At 45.1% G+C, this 18,714-nt stretch overlaps 1 protein-coding gene across 1 annotated transcript in view; it reads left to right on the top strand.

Moving 5' to 3' along the window:
* The window catches only part of INIP (INTS3 and NABP interacting protein), a 231,057-nt gene that overhangs the window by 19,908 nt on the left and 192,435 nt on the right, over positions 1-18,714 (top strand). The window lies entirely within an intron of this gene.

Here is an 18,714-nt window from a genome sequence, read left to right as displayed (position 1 = left end):
CCTGTTATGCTGGGGTTTAGCCATCGTTTCATGCCCTTTGTAGAAGTACATTAGAGCATCTGTTTGCCTGGATGACTGTAGACCTTCTCCATCTGTCAGTGGAGGGCCAGTTGTAGAATGAATGGCCAGATGTGGGCCCAAGCCAAAGCTGCATCTCCATGTTTCTCTGCCAGCAAGAGCTGTGCACAGCTGGCTGACAGCCAGGGCCAGGGGGGCTGCATGTTTGCAGCCATGGATCATTACAGCCTGTCAAGAAGAGCCACACCAAGTCATACGTTTTCAAACTCTGCCCTAGCAAATATCTTGTTAGTCCAAGGAAAGCAGAATGGCCATGCATTGACCTGTGTACAACTGGCTGATGTGCATGCTGGAGTGCCAGCCACCCTGGTGGTCCCTCTAAGAACCATGTGGTTTCCATCCCATTTAAATGAAGGTGTATTGTGCTCACTAGGCTTGAAGCTACTCCATTCTGAATATAGCCTGCTTCCCTGGACTCTGAGGTTTTCAAAGGCTAAGTTGCACTCTGAGCTGAGCTTGGATATATGTGCCAGACTCAAACACACATGCAGAGAGTGTTTGTGGAACACTTTCACATTTAATATCCTGAACTAGTCAGTTTGCTGTTGTCAGCAAACAGGCCAGATTATAGTGTTGTTTTGGGTAGACCGTCTTTTGCTGATAATGTTTGTTCGTCACCTGGCATGGTGGAGTCCTGACAAGACCGTATGCTAAGTGCAGAAAGTCATTTATAGTGGCAAATACTGCTGGTTCAACCTCTGTTCCTGGTCTTCCTTTCAGTTGAGCATTCCTAGGGCAATTGCAAAAAAAATTATTCCCATTTATAGTAATATCCCCCATGCTACTTTGTATCTTATTCCAATAATAAAACCAGAGACACCATTTCAGAGAGAACCCCTAGTATGATGTCCTGACCCCCACATGGGGCTTCTAGCAGTAATGCTGCAACGCATCAGAAGAGAGCATGATGCCAGCAGCACTCAGCGGAGCTTTCTGATGATGCAGTCTTTTCACATATGTTAAGGCTAACAGGTGATATTTAGCCATCTAAGAGTAAGAGGTCTCAAATCTGATAAATTATTACTTATCCAAAACCCCAGCTCAGTGATATTCCTAAGGTCTTAATCAGCAAACTGATGCCTCAGCACATGGCTGAAGACCTCTCCATACAGCAACTGAGCCCTAAAGCAGATAGGAAACATGGCGGTTCTTGTTCTGCGATGATTACTTTTCAGCCTTTCCATGCAAATGTGGTCTGTGATTGTAGCTGACCTGTGTATTATACCCTTTTAGTCCTTTGTAAGTCTTAATCAGCATTTTCTTAAGACTTTCTAGGGTAACATCTGTCAGTGCTACCATTTCTTCCTCTGCCACACATTCATCTCTCAGTTATGCTGTGTTGCTCTTCCAACTCCACTTCTTCCTTCTCATCAGCCTCCCTTCCCTGCGATACCCCTCAGCTACCCTGTTATACCATAGCAAATGTGCTTTAACGAAGCTGTATTGTAGTACTAAACATGATGCAATTATATTTCTTGACAGGTGAAAGCAAGACTGGAATCGGAAAATTACTTTTGGGAAACCTAGGAGTGCATTCAGTTGCAGAAAGATTCATGACATTTGGGTAGCTCAGCATCATCCTATTCAGATGAGGATGTACTCAGATTCAGATGAGGAATTGTCTTTTGCAGCACTTAGACAATTCTGTTGCTATTGGAGAGTGCAATTTGATTGCCTAGAGCTTGGCAAGCCAAGTCAAAAAAAATGCTGGCGGATTCCAGCTTGACCCCAAGCCTGATGACATGGGTGAGGGATGTTGTCTGATTGTGGTGAACTTTAGATTAGTAAGCACCAACACCACCTGATAAAGCCATCTCAATCCAGAGCTCTCTGAGGGACAGGTTAAGGCAACGGGATGTCAGCCTTCCCCGCCCTTACCCACAGAGAACATGTGCAGCCTTTGTGTGGGCAGTTTGCCTCATCTCCAGGCTCTGACCCCATGGAAGGCAATTGCCACAGCGCTTACAGAAACTTTACTTTTGCCACTGGATTGTAAGGGTCAGAAAAAGGGAGCAAAGCAGGTGAGTGGTGATTGGATGAAGGTTGTTCTTGGGGGCTTGCAAGGTGAGATGCCAATACTGTTTTCCAACATAGGTTTGCATTGTGCATGTGGGAGCACCTCCATCCTTCTAGTCCTGAAGAGGTTTCAGTCACTGTTTGTTCCCCAGAGACAGCCTCAAATTCCAGCTCTGCCAGGAAGGGCAAATGTCACTTTAAAGGCAAAACAGTGATTAGAGCCAAGTGAGGAGTACTCCCTTTCCAGGGAAACTCTTGGGACTTCAAAATATTGTTATTCCGTGATGGTCCTTCTCAGACCATTTGAGAAGGCAACAAGAAACCCCAGAAGTAGAAGTTCACCACCCAGGAACAGTCCATGTGCCACTCTGTCCAAGCCTGGAGTCTGAACCTGACCTCCATACCACAGGAGAGTACCCAGATTCATGCTTACAGAGGCAGTGTGCCTTCAGACTCTGATGGAGCTTCTTCCCTTTGGATAAATGGTGAAATAATCACTGGAACAAAGACCTGACCCAGGGTTTTCCAGTGGCCAGATGAGAGCCTGACTGACAAGACAACAAAGCCAGTTTTGCTCCAAGCCAGTGAATATTCATTGTCTGTCTAAACAGAATGTGTTCCAAAGGGGGAGGTTAGGAAAGGTGGGTCAGGAAAATGCCTGTCCTGTGCTAGTGAGTATTTTTATGCGTGGTCAGGACAAGCATAATGCCAAACTGAAGTGAGATGAGGAGGCTGCATCTCCTCTCTGTAGTTAACACCCAGAATGGAACTGACACAGGGCTTTTCCCTCACTCACAGGACCCAAACCTCCATCAGATGACAATCCACTATCTCCCAGTTCTACAAGGAGTGTTCAGTATGCATTGTGATTCTGTGTAGATATGTCATTATAGATCTCTTTCTTGCTTTTGAAACTTACAGCAATAAAAGCCAATGGCTGGCTTCCTTCCCTCTCCCTGACTCTTACCTGTTTTTCTTTCCTGTAAGCTATTTCCTACAATATTGGTTTCAAGTGGCAGAAGGAAATATACCTATGGGATTTCCTACCACATACAGTATAGTGTAAATTATACAGGCTTCTGTCTGACAGCCAAATTGATTTCAGAAATATCCCCATAAATAATATTTACCGAGAGTTATAAAATGCACCTTGCAGTCCCCCATAAATATGACAGCTTTTCAAAACAGAGACCATTTTCACGAGGAACAAAGCAAAACACTGAATCACTGCTGGGGTTCTTACCAGTCTGACATGTAAAGCATTGTTTACCAGCAAATTTTAGCTTTCCTCCATTTCATAATGTTGGTATTTCACATAACAGGTAGGAATTGTGTCTTCAGTTCTTTTGTGTTCAGTGTCTGGATTTGGAAGTGAAAAGAATTCAAAATTTAGATGAGGGAGGAATCATCCTTTGGTGACTCAGGGGTTCCAGCTGCAGGTAGGTCAGTTGAAAGATTTCAGTCTCATTAGTACTCAGATGACAATCAACAATTATGCCACGGTGCTCTGCTTTGTGCTGATGGGGCAGGGAAAAGGTGGGAACCTGATCTCGCAGTACAGTACTCCTTGCAATGAGAGTGTTTGTTTCAAGTGCAAAGCACATCTTTGACATGGTTCTGTCCCCAGATTCATGGAAGAACATCATCAAACAGTAGCTGCTGTTTTCCTTGCTGAACAGAAACATAAACACAGAAAGGGGAAGTGCATTGTCATCTAGTTATGTGTTGGCAGAGTATAGGTGGGAACCCAAACCTCCATATACCAGTGGCCCATCAACTGTCTTCTCTTCAGTAAGTGCTGAGGATGCCCAGTGGCTGATAGGATTGTACCCATTCTTTGGGCCTAGCAGATCTCAGTGATAAGGTACCTCAAAAATAACTACACACAGAGTATCCTCATCACTGCATGTCCATGTCCCCACCCCATCCCCCGCTCTTGCATTATAGAAAGGTGCATGTTTTTACATTTGATAGGTTTTTCTGATGTCTGTGGCAGGACGAGCTTTCAGTCATGCTTTCTAGATTAATTGTGAAGCAGAACACATATGATGCTGTATCAATGTTTACTTTTACATCACTGCAGTAGTGATGTATTCACTTAACAGACATAACTGTTGTTTATTGCACACCTTTAAGCTTCTCTCCCCACTGTTCTGCCATCACAAACTGCCCTGGACAACATTAGAACAGCAGGGTAACCCCCCTCAAAGAGCTTGTATTTGTTCTTATTTATTTATTATGTTCCCCAATTATTTTTTTAATAACCCTTTCTGAAGATCAATCATCTTCACTTAAAACCAACTTACATAAAAAGGTAGAAAGAGGAATTTCACTGGAAGAGGGCTGAGAGTGTTTCTGTAGGGGACACAACTCTAGAAGAGCAAGAGTGCAAAAGCCTCCAAAGATGGCATTTTCAAATCCCAAGAAACTGTTCTGAAGTGGTTTTGGCTCTGAGTAATGATAGTTTTGGATACTTCGTACCTGACTTGACCATACCGGCTTCTTTACCCTCACTTGCCCAAGAGTGGTCCTCAACCATTCCTTAAGACACAGTCAAGTCATTGGAAGCCTAGGTGTCAAGGCAGGAGGCATTTTACCTACTTACAGCATTTATCCCTGCTACCCTTCTGGTCTTCAACGTTCTGTTGGAAAATCCCGAAGCTGAACAGCAGTTACAAGCAGGAACAGCACTGTGTGCCCTGTCTCCTGGAGGTATAATCTCACACTGCTGCTTCATGCAGCACCGGGGAATTAAATCCCCAGTGTGAGTTGCAGGGCATGTTTCTATTCAAAGCATTGGGACCTATCCCAGGGAAAGAAAGAGTCCTGTCATGATGTATCGTAGTTCCTTCAGACCTGCCGACAGCTCTGAATCACGCCAAAACCAGGCCAAAAAGCCCCACTTCTGAGTGCTGGCACCTGGCATGAAGGCATGTGCACACAGTGCAGCTGAAATTCAAAATGGCTTAAGGCAAAATTTTACATTTTTCTCTCCAAAGTGCAGGGCTTTCCTTGCTCCTTAGCCTGTACCTGTATGATCTAAATGGGCTTGCTCTGAGACCTTTACAAACTTAGACCTGTACAGGTCATCTCGCTGTTGCTCAGGCTTTGCCATGGAGCACCAGCACTGTGTATGGTGTGGGATATTCTTTGCTGTCACTAGTTGTCGCAGTCTAGAGCGGGGGAGGGAAGGAGTAGTGCATTCGCATTTGTTCACTGGGTTATCACCTGCAGCCCTAGCTCTGTGGTTTTGGCTTAATCTTTAGCAGTCAACAAGCATACGTAAGTCCCAGTCCTGCCAGAGTGCCAAGGTGCTGAACCCTCTGTTCCCCTGCAGGTACCACAAGGCACACATATCACAGGAGGTGGTTAAGACCAGGCCTCTGCTGCTATGGTTTTGGGGACCATGTCTGTGATGTCAAAGCTCACCATATGGACCACAGGCTTCTTGCATACAGCTTTGGGAGCTGGATGGAGCACGTTCAGATCTGCGAGTGTCCCAGTCAGTGAGTGATCATGAAATACCACATTGTTCCAGTGCTCAGAAAGGCTCAGAAAAAAGCCCAGCAGCTAAAGCCCTCGTCAGGGCTGAAACAGGCTGTAGGTGAAGACACTGCCTTCTAGAGCATACATCGAATGGGAGACCTCTCAGAAATTGACTCCAGCTATTCGAACAGTCCCGTAGGACCAGCACTACAAAAAGGAAGTCTTTACTTCTTGCTGTAATTTAGCTTAAAGGCTGCAAGGTGGCCATTCTTCATGTGTTGCAGAGAATTGCAAAGGGCACAAGAAAGCAGTGGTGAAACTATATAATTTGTGCAATAGGATTTTTATAGAAGTCTAAGGTAGGCAAGGGACATTTCAGGATTTTATTAAAGCAACTTAACGTCAAAAGTACAAACAATATCAAGTGCAAAGGCCAATGCTATTGGTATGGGAAAAGTGAATCTCCTCCAGAAACATGTAAAAAAATACATGATTGTCCTGTCATTTGGCTTTCCTCACAACTGCTGTATCTCTAGACATAAATAACTAAAGAAATGACACCTAGTAGCCAAGTAAGTTTTCATATGGTGTGATACAGTGAACACATTCATGTCTCAGACTGGCCACCATTTGGTATTGCTGCAGTCTGCAGTAACAACTATCTTTACAGAGGTCACCATTAGATCCCAGCAACCTCTGTAACAGGCTGGTGTCAAACAGAAAACAGTCAAGTGATGGGTGAGAAAGGCTACAATGCTTTGACATGGACTTTATGTTACTAGATGTCAGGGTAGTAGTGTATGTTTCATCTGAAAATAAGAATGCTGGCCCTGTTGGGGAGAGATGCGCTGTCACCATGGCTTGCACAGATATGAAGGAGGAGGTATGGCCAAAGTCAATCAAGAAGCACCAGCGTCCTATCAGGCCATAAAAATGACACTGCCTCAGTAAGGAAGATACCAGTCACAAGGCCAGGATGGGAGGCAGATCACTCTACCCAGAGAGACTCCCACCAGGGAGAACCAGACAGCAGTGTCCCTGTGTGGCAGAGGTGGGAAATGAAGGACTTGATAGCTTTACTCAAAGGGTAAAAGAGTGCAAAGGAGCCCCAGCCCGTGGTAGCCGCAGGGCAAGGGAATGTACTTGCAGGAGCAGAACTGCTCCCTGGAGGGGTTCTGCAGCCTCAGCACAGGGCTGGCCCTTGCTAAGGTGCTCAGGAGCCCTGTGAGTGCTTCCAGCACCGGGCAGTTGCTGAACTGCAGAGGGTGACTCTTCCTTGGGGCCAGGGCTGGTGGGAAACACCAGGGAGCAAAAACATCTGGCTCTTAGACATGGTGCAGGAGGGCTCCTTGCACAAGTTTCAGTGCCACTGTCAGAAGGACTTGGGTCTGGAGAGTGAAGATTTGAGTTGCATCTTGGACTCCTTCTTTCTAGTAGATCCTTGCTTCTGACAAGCAAGAGTTTGTTTCTGAAATGGATGGCAGCTTCAGCACACAGGTTTGTCATCTCTTGTTGGTCCCCTATTTTCTTTTAATCTGCTTAGATATGACTTGGAGCTGGTCAGTAGCTGTTCATGTGCTACATGCCTGTTTGTAAGTTTAAAGGAAGGGGTGGCATGCTCCTCCAAGCTCAGCTTGGGTATGTGTCAAAATGATGCCAGACACACAGATTGTCCCTGTGGGGACACTGTCCCACACACTCTGCTGTGTTGGAATGAACAGCAAATGAACCCTCTGCTCAGGTGAATAGCGATCCAGCCCCTCAGACCTACTATCCCAGGCATCACAGCTTTGTTTTAAAGTATCTGTAAATGTTTAAAACAGAAGCATGCTTTACAGCATAGAGCACAAGCAAGTCCCACCCAGAAAACGCCACTGCTTTGAAAAGCAGGCATGAGCTGCCCCCTCTGTACACATTTAAAACAGGCAACACATAATACCAGCAGCACCATTCAAATGTCATGGTGTTCCTGCCGGTCTGTTAGCATCTTCCTCAACCCTTGTCCGCAGAAATATTCTCCCCAGCCTTTTCCTAAGTTTTAACTGGTGATTTGCTCTGCAGGACTCAGAATGGTGGGGTTTTTTTAATAGGGAATGCCCTTCACCATCATCCATGGAACAAAAGAAAATCACGACAAATCACATTTTTCCTTTGTAAGCAATGACCGCAGTGCACACCTGAAACCCTGCTGAGGCAGAAGTTCCTGTTTCCATCACATGAGCTTGTCTCGAAATCCTGAACATCCTCTACCTCCTCCAGTAAAGGCTACCATGGCTTCCCAGTATCAGACGCTTAAGAAAAACCGCCCTAACAGTGGGAAATATTATCCACAGCCTGTGAGCGTTGTAGATAGCAGCTTTTCCTAGCAGATATTTTCCCTGCTAAAGTTGATGCTACTCTGTGTTTCAATATCCAGCAAATTACTTTCTTAAAATTAAAAGTGCTGTACAAAACCATATAAAAGGCAAAAAGCAATACTATATTTTACAACATAGAGACTGCACAAATCAAACTAATATTTTAAACAAAGATAAATCAAGCAATTTGAGGGAGAGAGAAGCTGTCTTTCAAAAAAGTACAACTAAACATCACTATTTTGTCTGCAATCATGTACCTATTAGACTGAAGCTGTGATTTCAAGGTGTTATACAGTGCTAGAAAATCAATGACTGCAGAGTGGGCTCAGGAAACTTCATCAGCCCTCACACAGCCCTGCAACCCAGTGGGAAAAAAACAGCTGTATCCTTCCATCAGAACAGAAGCAGATGGCACATCATCAAACTGCATGTCCCCAACTCTGTTCTAGGTCTTCCAGGCTTTCTTTTTTGTTACTTATAGGCTTGCCACAGCTCCAGAGGAAATTAAGTTTTCCTCTCAATAGCAAGAAGACCAAGCTGTATCTATAGAAGGCAATTATTTTTACAAGTGACCATTGATTTTTGGAAGTTACATCATTTGGATGCCAGATCTGGGACATCAAGAGACAAGATAGAGTGCTTTCATTTTCAAAAGATGCTGAACATTTGACTTCTGATATAGGCCCCCTTTAAGATGTCTCAAAACCTGGACAGCTCCAAATTGCTCATCTTTAAGTGCCCACCATTTAATAATGACTGTCTGAAAATGCTGTCCTTTGAGGATGCTGTTATTAATTTGTTATTTGGTAAAGCGAATAGTAGTTTCTAGCAGTACCTACAGATCCAGTGTAAATGACCAAGGACTGGAAAATATCTATATTTACAATACACCAAACAAGTCAAGAAAACTGTGAACCATCAAAAAATGTCATTCACAAAAAAGTAACTTTTGTAGAGTAGCTCTGAAAGAAAGCATAAGCACTTCTCCTTCAAGAGTTCTTGGTCTCCAAAACTCAGTCTCCATTCTCCTAGCTATGCTGGCTAAGGAGGAAAATCCACAATATATACCTTGCTGTCTCTGATGAGGAAGAAGTTCTCCACCACCACTTTGCTGAGAATACCTGGCAGTGGTGAAGAGCACTACCTTCCTGCTATTCAGAACAAGCCTGTATTTATACCCGGAACAGGACTGCGCCATGTGCAGTCCACCCAGGAAGAATTTCATGTCCTGCCTTTCCACTTTTTGCTCTTGTCTGGAAGCAGTTCACCATCTTGACATGACACTAAAGCTACTGGGCGAAGCCCTTTCTTGAGATGCTGGCTGGTGAGGACAGAGGACAGAATTAGTGGTGGGAGCTAAGAGGGACAAACTTCTTGGAAGCCTGAGTGAAGGAGACAAATGTAAAATTTTCACAGTGACCCAGCTTCACTTTCTTTGCCAGCTTGGGGATGACACGCCTGAGGGAGCAGAGCCCCATCCTCTGCTCCTTGTACCAGACATGCTGCATGCCACTGCTGTCAGGTAGAAGGGAGGCTTGGCCTCCATCTGCGTCAGGGGCTGGTGTACATACACGTACTTGTAAAGGAGGCAGTACGAGTGGAGCTGGTGCCCTTTTGAGTGCTTGTGGTAGGTCTGGCCATAACACAGTCTGTTCACATTCACCCTGTTTTCTTGCCTCACGCTGTCCATCCTGGCAAAAGGCCTGCTCTGGGAGTCCTTGAGCAATTCAGTGTCACCAAACATGAAGTCCACATGCTCCTGTAAGGTTCACACGTTCAGATACTGGCTGTTGTATTTCACCACCATGGACAGCAGGACTAGCGGCTTTCATCTCCCAGGCATCCCATCCTCCACATGTCCTCCTTGTCAGAAATGGAGAAGTAGACAACATCGCAAGAGTGGGCATCAGACATCCCAGCCTTGCTCAGGGCTGTAAGCTTCTCCCTGAGTTTTCTGGTGGAAGAGCTGGAGGTGCTGCTGGTGTGGAGAAGCCAGCACCAGCGTTCTTGAGGATCTGGTGTAGGCCTTGTCAGATAGCATGGAGTGACATGGCTAGAAAGTCAGACCCATCTGTTTTGTTCACAGTGATGTAAAAGTCCTCCAGGAGTTCACTGAGCTTCACTGCTGGGATCTGGAACAAGAGGAAGGGGAAAGATGTGTCAGGGTACTTATAGGAAGGAGGTTGGGAGGACATGTTCAGAGCTTCTCCATGGTTTGTCTGAAGAAACCTGGAGCAGCTTCCACACTTCCTCAGAATTTTGTTTCCAGGCAGTCTTAGACTCTTGGGAAGAGTTTATCTAAGTTTATCTAAGCAAAAGAGATGCAATGAAACCCCATGGTGTAAGGATGCTCAGACCAGATGCATCACACTGGCTGGCACCACTTTTGTATCAGCTGTAGAAATCCTGAGTCAGAAGAAAGGAGCCAAATTCCTGGCTTTTTTGAAGTTAATGAAGGTTTCAATCACACTCAGGTCTGACTGTGTGCAAACATGTGACCTACTATTTGGGTGTAATACTCTATACTTTTGCAGTAAAGTGGTACATACGGAAACTTTTCATGTGAAGAAGGAGCAGAAAGAGAAAGAGAAGGAGGAGGAGGAGGAGGAGGCGGGTGAGGAGGAGGAGGGGGAGGAGGAAGAGAAGCAGCACCAGCTGCTTCTTTTGGCCATGAGATGTCAGTGTTGTAGTCAGGCTTCCAGTCAGGCTGCTTTAGCCTGCCAACGTCTTAGATCAACCTAACAGAGAAGCTTATTTATAAAAATGTGATGGGGCTTTCTGTACTTCGACCCTGAGCCACAGTCTTTATTTTTGGTGTGTACACTGATTTTTCTGGGAGTTCATTTTTGGAGAAAAGTCCTGAAACGCTCTGAATCGCATTGACTAGCTCTGGGCGCAGAAATCGGGCAAGCAGTATGTCCTTATGGTAACAGCAGAAAACCTTGTGAAGTGGCATCCTAAGGCCAAGGTCGTGTACAAGTGTAATACAGGTGGAAATTAGTATCACCCTGTAGTAGTTTCTAAGCTACTGGCTGAGCCATAAAGGCAAGAGGGTGTGAATTAGAAAAGGTTACAGCTTTATTAAAAGAAACTTGGAAGACCACAAGGATGTAAAGAAGGCTGAAATCCCATCTCTTTTCAAACTTTGTAACTTCGTTTGACCAGGGGGGCTGGTTTCCCACCACTGAAAAAACAGTATTTTGCTAAGTTTTCTGACCTTAGCAATATCCATGTAATCTTTGAGTCCTTTGGTTATGCACTGGTATCTCCACACACTCAGAGCATAGAGGGTGGCCTTGGTGGTGTTGGGGCTCACAGCATTGGTACACAGGTACTTGAGGTTGTCATCAAAATTAAAGATGGAAAACTTGTTAAGCTCAGTTGAATACTCTAGAAAACAAATAAAGGAAGGGGATAAAAATAGCTTGTCCTAGTGACATGCTGCCACCATTTCTGGCTAAGAGCAACTTAGTGTTTTTCACCAAATGTGAGTAATTTTAAAAAGATGAAGCACAGTACTTTCCTGATGATTTCCATGAGTTTGTGTGCTGAAAACTCAGATGTGACAACATGAAATCACCCCAAAAATGTACTGCCACACAGAGTCAGTAATAGAGGCATCTTTTACCTTGCTGCAGAAACCATGGAAGGATGACAAAGACAAAGATTTTTCTTTTGTTAGTTCATTCAGGAGCAGGGGAAAAACTCGCTCTATTCCTATACAGCCTGAGTTTGTGCTGCTGGTGTGTCACACCAGCACGGGTGTCTGTGCAAGCTGGACAGGTGATGTTAACCAAGTAGGATTTTTCCATTCATACCCACTTTCTACTCCCTGTTAGGCATAACAGAGTTGGGCCCTGTTGCTTCAGTGCACCAGAGGTAGGTGCATATTGAATACTATGAGTTAAGACATGCAGTGTGCATTTCTTAAAAGGAAAGCCTGAGCCCCACAGGCAGGAACTGAAAGTAGAGGATTGGTGGAGAACCTTTTTATAGATGTTCAGACACTTAATATCCTTTATGAAAGAGTAATACATTTTTATGATACCACTAGAATTTTATTATATCCACTATACTTTAAGTCTACATTTTACAGGGCTGAAGCTAATGGATTTTGCAGCTGAATGCATGTTGGCTGTGAAAGGTTGCTCTGAACATCCATGCACTGAGCTAGTTATCCCCATGGTGATCATCTCAGCATGGCAGGAAAGGAAAGAAGTTGTTCATTCAAGAGGAAGATGTTGGATTTCTCCTTCTAACCTTCAATTCTGCAGCCACAGCTGACCATTACTGAAAACCCAGAGGTGTAACTCTGCACACTAGGAAGAGGTGATTTCAAAAAGAGATTTCTAACAATGCAGCTTTTGCTATTAATATAGTACATAAAGGTGAAGGAACTTCAGAAACCCAACTGAGGTACCCACTGCAAGCCAAACAAGCCGGAAAGCTGAATAGATGCACCATGCACAGGCTAACAACGTAAGTATGTTGTCTGATCCTCTGAGCTCTGGACATCTCTCTGACAGGAGTGCTCAGTCTGTGGTCTGCAGACCCCTGACAGCTCAGGGTCTCCTCCTGAAGACTCCAAGAAAGATTGCTGGAAAAAAGCTTGCTATGAAGAGGGCACATCTGAAAAACGCACATTGCTGTGCAAGCCTGTCCAGGGGCAGAGGTCTCACAGACTGAAGGGGCCCTCCCTTCCGTACACTGCAGCTGGTCAGAGGACAAAATCAGGACTTCTTTCCATCTGAAAGGTGGGCTGCAAGTGTTTTTTCTAAACTGAGCTATGTTTGCAAACTGCTTACGGCAAATGATCCTCCTCTGTCTGTGCTGATGACGCCTGCCTGCAGGCCCTGGCAGCTGTCTTGCTCTCCTAGCCAGGGATGGTGCTACAGAATGGGGATGTTGTGACAAATTCAGTCAGGTGGCATGAACTTGGGTGGCAGTTCCTGTCATCAATGGCTTCATGAGTTCTGTGCAGTGAGTTGTTAAGTGGACAACTCTGCTAAAGAAAGGTTGGGATGCTCATGGAGATGATGAGCTGTTCAGTTGCCAGCAACTCCTCAACAAGGGTTTGCCCTCTTGTGCCCTGAGGCCTTGCTACAACCCTCTTACAATGACTGTTGAGGCACTGTTTGCCCCCTACCAATAAGCAAATCTTAGCTCAGTTCTCCATAAAGCCTTGCACCTCCCAGGATGTTTGTTTGCCCAGCACACAGACTGGTAACATACACCCCCACGGCACATTTCCCCACAAGTTGCTTGCTACTGCTTCTGAAATTGCCATCTCATGTGCTGCCACTGGCTCACACTGGTGGCTCACCCAAGGACTACTTCCAAGAGCACCAAGAACACTTTGGGAAACAGCCTACTAAAATCAAGAACCTAACGGTACTTGTCCAGTTGCCCTGGATGATATATTAGCATCAGCCTCACTGAAGTTCTCATACTACATGCTCATACTGACTTCTGACAGGCCTGGGTTTGAAAATTATGGTGGCCATTTCCTGAATCACAGTGTCACTCAGGCAATTTATTGAACCACGACCGAAGACACTTAAGGGCAGGGTTTATCATGTGCTAGGAAATTAAGTCATAGTTCCTGGTTTCTCCAAATTCCAGATTTTCAAAACTGGGACATCTGGGTTGAGCTGAGCTCTGATACTTAATAGTGCTAACAGTAACAGCTTTTTACTAGCGCTACTTAAGTCCTGAACTGGGATAGTGAGTCGAGTGCTGCACCAGAACAGGATACACAGATGAGCATTCAGCAGTGTTTCATACTTTATCATACCTTATACCATGTGATCACCATGATAGTCTGTATCACTTTTTCCTGTTCTTCCCACTAGGCACCTTGTCTTCATAAACTCTCTTTATGGCACAAGTTGCTCTAAGGCTTGAAAGTGTGGCCAGATCAGAAAGTGATGGCTACTGTAAACAGCGTGCAGCTGTAATACTTGCAGCAAAGGACACTAAGCCTAACAAAACAAACATGAAATAAAATGATGGCATAGTGATGGCACGCATTTATCAGCTACCGTCTGTGAGAGTGTTGTATCATCAGGAGGCTGGAACAAGAATTACCCAATTTACCACTCCTGAAGGAAATGCATCATCCTTGCTTCTCTTTTTGTTTTTTATCAGCATAACCAGTATTTGATTTCTTTTTTCTGGGAGAAAACAGTTTATCCCTTTCTTTTTCAGACAGTGTGAAGGAGTCATGGAAAAGGCTGGGATATTGGTTCAAAAGCGCACCAGTGCATGGGCTCTGTTTAACGATAAGGGTATTCCCATCCTGCTTTCATCGCTGACTTCAGTGGCTGCGTACCAAACCACAAAGTTCTTTGCCCGACGTTGCCTGTCAGCAGCTGGATGATGCTCTAAGAGTTTTAAATGATGTCTGAACACTTTGTCGAATACTTGGCAGAGATCTGGGGGCACCGCCAGGAGGCACTAAGGAAACCTACACCCTTACCGGGCATGGACAGGAATTCTTACTGGGACCTGTCAGACAGAATTTGAAAAAACATCAAGCAGCCAGGAATGCACATCGGATATCCAGAAGGGCCTTGCCAGCACTGGTGCTCTGGGTTATAATCACATCAACACTTGCAGGTTCTGGATCAAGTGCTGTGAGACCGCACTTTTACGTCTGTAACTCACCGGCTGCCTGCGAGCAAGCCAGTCCTGACTTAGTACTGTGTTACAAGTACGTTACAGCAGGAGTAACTAACAAACACAGAGGAGACCTTACACCTAAATCTCAGAGTCATGCTCCCTCACCCCTAATACACCTTTTGCCTCTCTCTTACTGGAGGTTACCCGAGGGCTTATTTTCAAACAACACTCAGGGGATGCGGGTAAGTAAATACGCAGCACTGGAACACCTCGGTAATAATGATTCCTTTGAGAAAGTCATCTTTGTGTTCAGTTCACCTGATGCCACAGTTACGGCAGAAACCCTGAAAAATCACACAACATGGCTATCTACACAGGCACAAGCTCTCTTGCCAAACTACTGCCACTGAGATGATACATTGTACAGGAAAAAACAAGTTATATTTGTCATTGCTTGCCAAAACATGCAGACACCTTACACCAGTGCAGACAACTGTACTATTATCTGATGGTTTGTAGGTGCTCCATGCCAGACATTTTAAGCTGAAATGCACGTGGTAAATGTCTAGACATCTAACACTCTGCTCTGTGCTGAAGCCAGGAGTTGTACTGAGTGTGTTTGGTGAGGGAAGAAGAGGAGGGTTGCCAGACAAGCTAGTAAGGTGCCATCAAAACTGCTGAGGTCTTGGATCTGACTTACCATTGCATCGCTGCATTCTTCCCCTAAAACCAAGACAGGTCCTCACACAGCATCCATTGTTCTTCATGCTGCAAATTAGCAGTCACTGTCTCAGTGGCACTACATCAAAAAAGTCAAGGGGATGTATTCATCCTCCCACTATGGAAGCACACAAACTAATCCCCCATGCATTTGCCCCAAATAAAGAAGATAAAGATCTTTGCCATATCTGGATGTTCTTAAAATCTCCAGATTCTACTCATCTTTACCTGGCCTTTACTTGTCTTTGTGCTAGCCCATGCTGCAAAGATGCTGACACATATCACAGGCTCCTGGCAGATACCAGATACTCTTGTCTAGAAAGACATGGGGTTTTAGATGCTGCTTAGAGGCCACCCAGCTCTCACAAGGTGAGCAGGGAAACACTCCTGTGCTCCCTGCTGGCTCACAGGCACTGGTTGTCTGATACAGCACCAATATAGCCTGACCGATTTCTGGTCTGCTGAGCAGTTTGATGACCCCATTTTACAAGCGAGTAACCAGTCCCTGTTCCAGAAGGGGCTGATCCAGACACAGGATCCTGAATGACACAGGCAATGTGGAGAGATCAACCCCATAGCAGACAGCCCTGCAGAGGATACAGCTTAGCTGTCTGGTTTTGTAGTACGGGCAATGCTTGTCTGCTCAATGGTTTCCTCAGGCAACGCTCTGCACACGAGATCATCTGGCCACTCTGAGCCTCCAAGAACATTTCTGAGTGTCCCTCAATAAGGTCCAGACAGACAGAAATCTCCTTCCAAATGCAGATGACAAGTGTCACCTTGCATTAGGAGGTTAATGGCCCCATGGCTAGCAGCATCATATCACCGCAACACTCAATGCTTCTGCCCGCCTTTCCCTGGGGAATACATTTGAAGCAGGTTTTTCTCCAGTTCTGTTCTGTTTACATAAGGGCAAGAATAACTAAAAATGTTGTACTTGCAAGTACATGAGGAGCTCTGAGGTAAATAATCATGCTACTTGCAGGATTTTGTCTTCAAGCTCTCCCAGGTGTTGTTTCCTCACAGCTTTCAGAGGAACAGCAATAGGCATGTCTCGTGCTGCTAGTCTTGCATGTGCATTCTCTTCTAGGTACGTGTAGGAATTTGGCCCTTAGACTAAAGTGTCCATATACAAATAACTGAATCTCACACATAGCCATTGGATTTTTTTTTCTTTTGAATGATTGTCTTTGAGAGCTATTCAACACTATCAACAGTGAAGGCTGGAACATAGTAAGCCATCAGGCTACTCTAAAAAGAAATCTTGCAGATCTTTCCAAGGATGGCTGCCAAATGTTTCCATTTGTCTTTGTTGGTACAAAGCAAACCACCAGCAAGGTAGGGACCCCACTTGGCCATCTCCAAAGCCTATCTGAAGAGACAACATGCTATAATGTCCCTGAGCAATTTCCCCATCAGTTGCAGTCATGATATTCTTAAGCAATGTCTCAAGCACAAATTTCAGATATATTCAGCTGCAACCAGAAGATTTCATCACATCTGTGACATCTCCCAGGGAAGCACTCCAGGTTGCCCAAGCCAAATTCCTCAGCTCTGTTTGCCTAGCTACCCAGAAGGGCTGAACCCTGCAGGACTGCACACAATGTGTGCACACTGTTGTGGGATATCCTTGGGAATGAGAGGAGGAGGAGAGGACTTGCAGCCATCCCACAGGCTGAGGAAGCGTGGCAGTTCTAAAACTGGCAATCTGGGTTAAATCAGTGTGCAAAGGGAAAAGGAAAAACGGCTGAGTTACCAGAACTTACCAATTTGCTTAGCTCAATCTGCATTAACCACATTAAACATTAACCACCACCTGCCTGCTCACTTTTAGACCAAAGGAAAGCACATCAACTTCAACCTCTGTGAAGACAGCTTAGTCCAAGCAAAGGAGTTTGATCCAACGGTGTTGGGGCTCTTGCTGTATTGAATGATTATACTGAACTCTGAAGCAAGTGGAAAAATACTGAAGAAATAAGACGAGGTTACGGCCAGAACAGTGGGATGAAGAAAAAGGAGCAAATTGCAGATGTTTGCACAAAACCAAGGCCAACGGGACGTGATAAGAGGAGCTGGGAAACCGCAGAAAGGAGCCTACATGCCAGAACAAGCAGAAACAGAAATCTTCCCAGTAAACAATTGTTAACCAATCATATTATTATACGCTTGTAAAATAGCCAACCACATTATTGCACGCTTATAGAATGCCTTATAAAAGTCTACCTGGTTTGTACAATAAACGGATCAGATCTTGAACTCTGTGAGTATTTGAATCTGACTCCCGCTCGCCCGAAATGCCCGCAGCACAACAGGTTTATTGATGTCCTGGTTTCAGCTGGGATAGAGTCAATTTTCATCTTGGTAGCTGGTGCAGTGCTGTGTTTTGGATTTGGTGTGAGGACAATGTTGATAGCACACCGATGGGTTTGGTTGTTGCTGGGTGATGTTTATACTGAGTCAAAGACTTCTCAGTTTCTCAGGCCCTGCCAGTCAGAGGGCTGGAGGGGCACAAGGAACTGGGAGGGGACACAGCCAGGACAGGTGACTTGAACCACCCAAAGAGGTATTCCATACCATGGGATGTCATACCTGGTATATAAACTGGGGGGGGTTGGCTGGTGCTGCCGATTGCTGCTGGGGGGCTGGCTGGGTGTCAGTCAGCAGGTGGTGAGCAGTTGTACTGTGCATCACTTGTTTTCTTTTCATTCCTCTCCCCTTCTCCTTTCTTTGCATTATAATTATTATTATTGTTGTTCTTTTGGTTATATTTTATTTAATTTCAATTATTAAGTTGCTTTTATCTCTGTGGAATTTTACATTCCTTTCCAATTCTCCTCCCCAACCCTCTGTGTGAGGGGGGAGTGAGCAAGCGGCTGAGTGGTGCTTAATTACCAGCTGGGGTTAAACCACAATAACTGCATTTTGCAACAGACATCAAAACCCCTGCTAGCCCCTGGCCATCACCTGTCCATACCTCACTTCTCTGTCTCTTCATCCAAAGGCCTCTGTTTTTTCTTGTCACTTGTCACTGGGACTATGGCATGATTTGACACGATGCCTTTTATGTGCTGCTGTGCTGAGCAACAACACATAGTTCCACCAGTAGCACCAAGCAGCAAGAGGAAGATCAGTTTAGCAGAATTTGCCAGGTAATGGGAATGCAGTCCCAGAATACCTGGTGAAAACTTTGTTCCTCTGTACCTCACCCATGGTGTCACTTAGCTCTTACTGTCCTGCACTGATGTCCCGACACCAACACAAACACATTGCTGTTCCCTAGATGGCAGTTCCTTGGGGGGTTCAGCTTTATCCTTTTTCTCATGTTCCTTTGGCAGAACCTAAGTGGAATTTTATTGGAGATCTCTAAGGATTTTTCCACTTAGGATTTTTCCTCTTTCACAACATAGGGGCTTTACTAGCTTTAATTTTCCAGTCC

Source organism: Falco cherrug, chromosome Z (assembly GCF_023634085.1).
Source record: "Falco cherrug isolate bFalChe1 chromosome Z, bFalChe1.pri, whole genome shotgun sequence".
NCBI classification, from domain to species: domain Eukaryota; kingdom Metazoa; phylum Chordata; class Aves; order Falconiformes; family Falconidae; genus Falco; species Falco cherrug.
The sequence above is the reverse complement of the archived record's forward strand: the minus strand, read 5'-3'. Positions and strand labels throughout refer to the sequence as shown.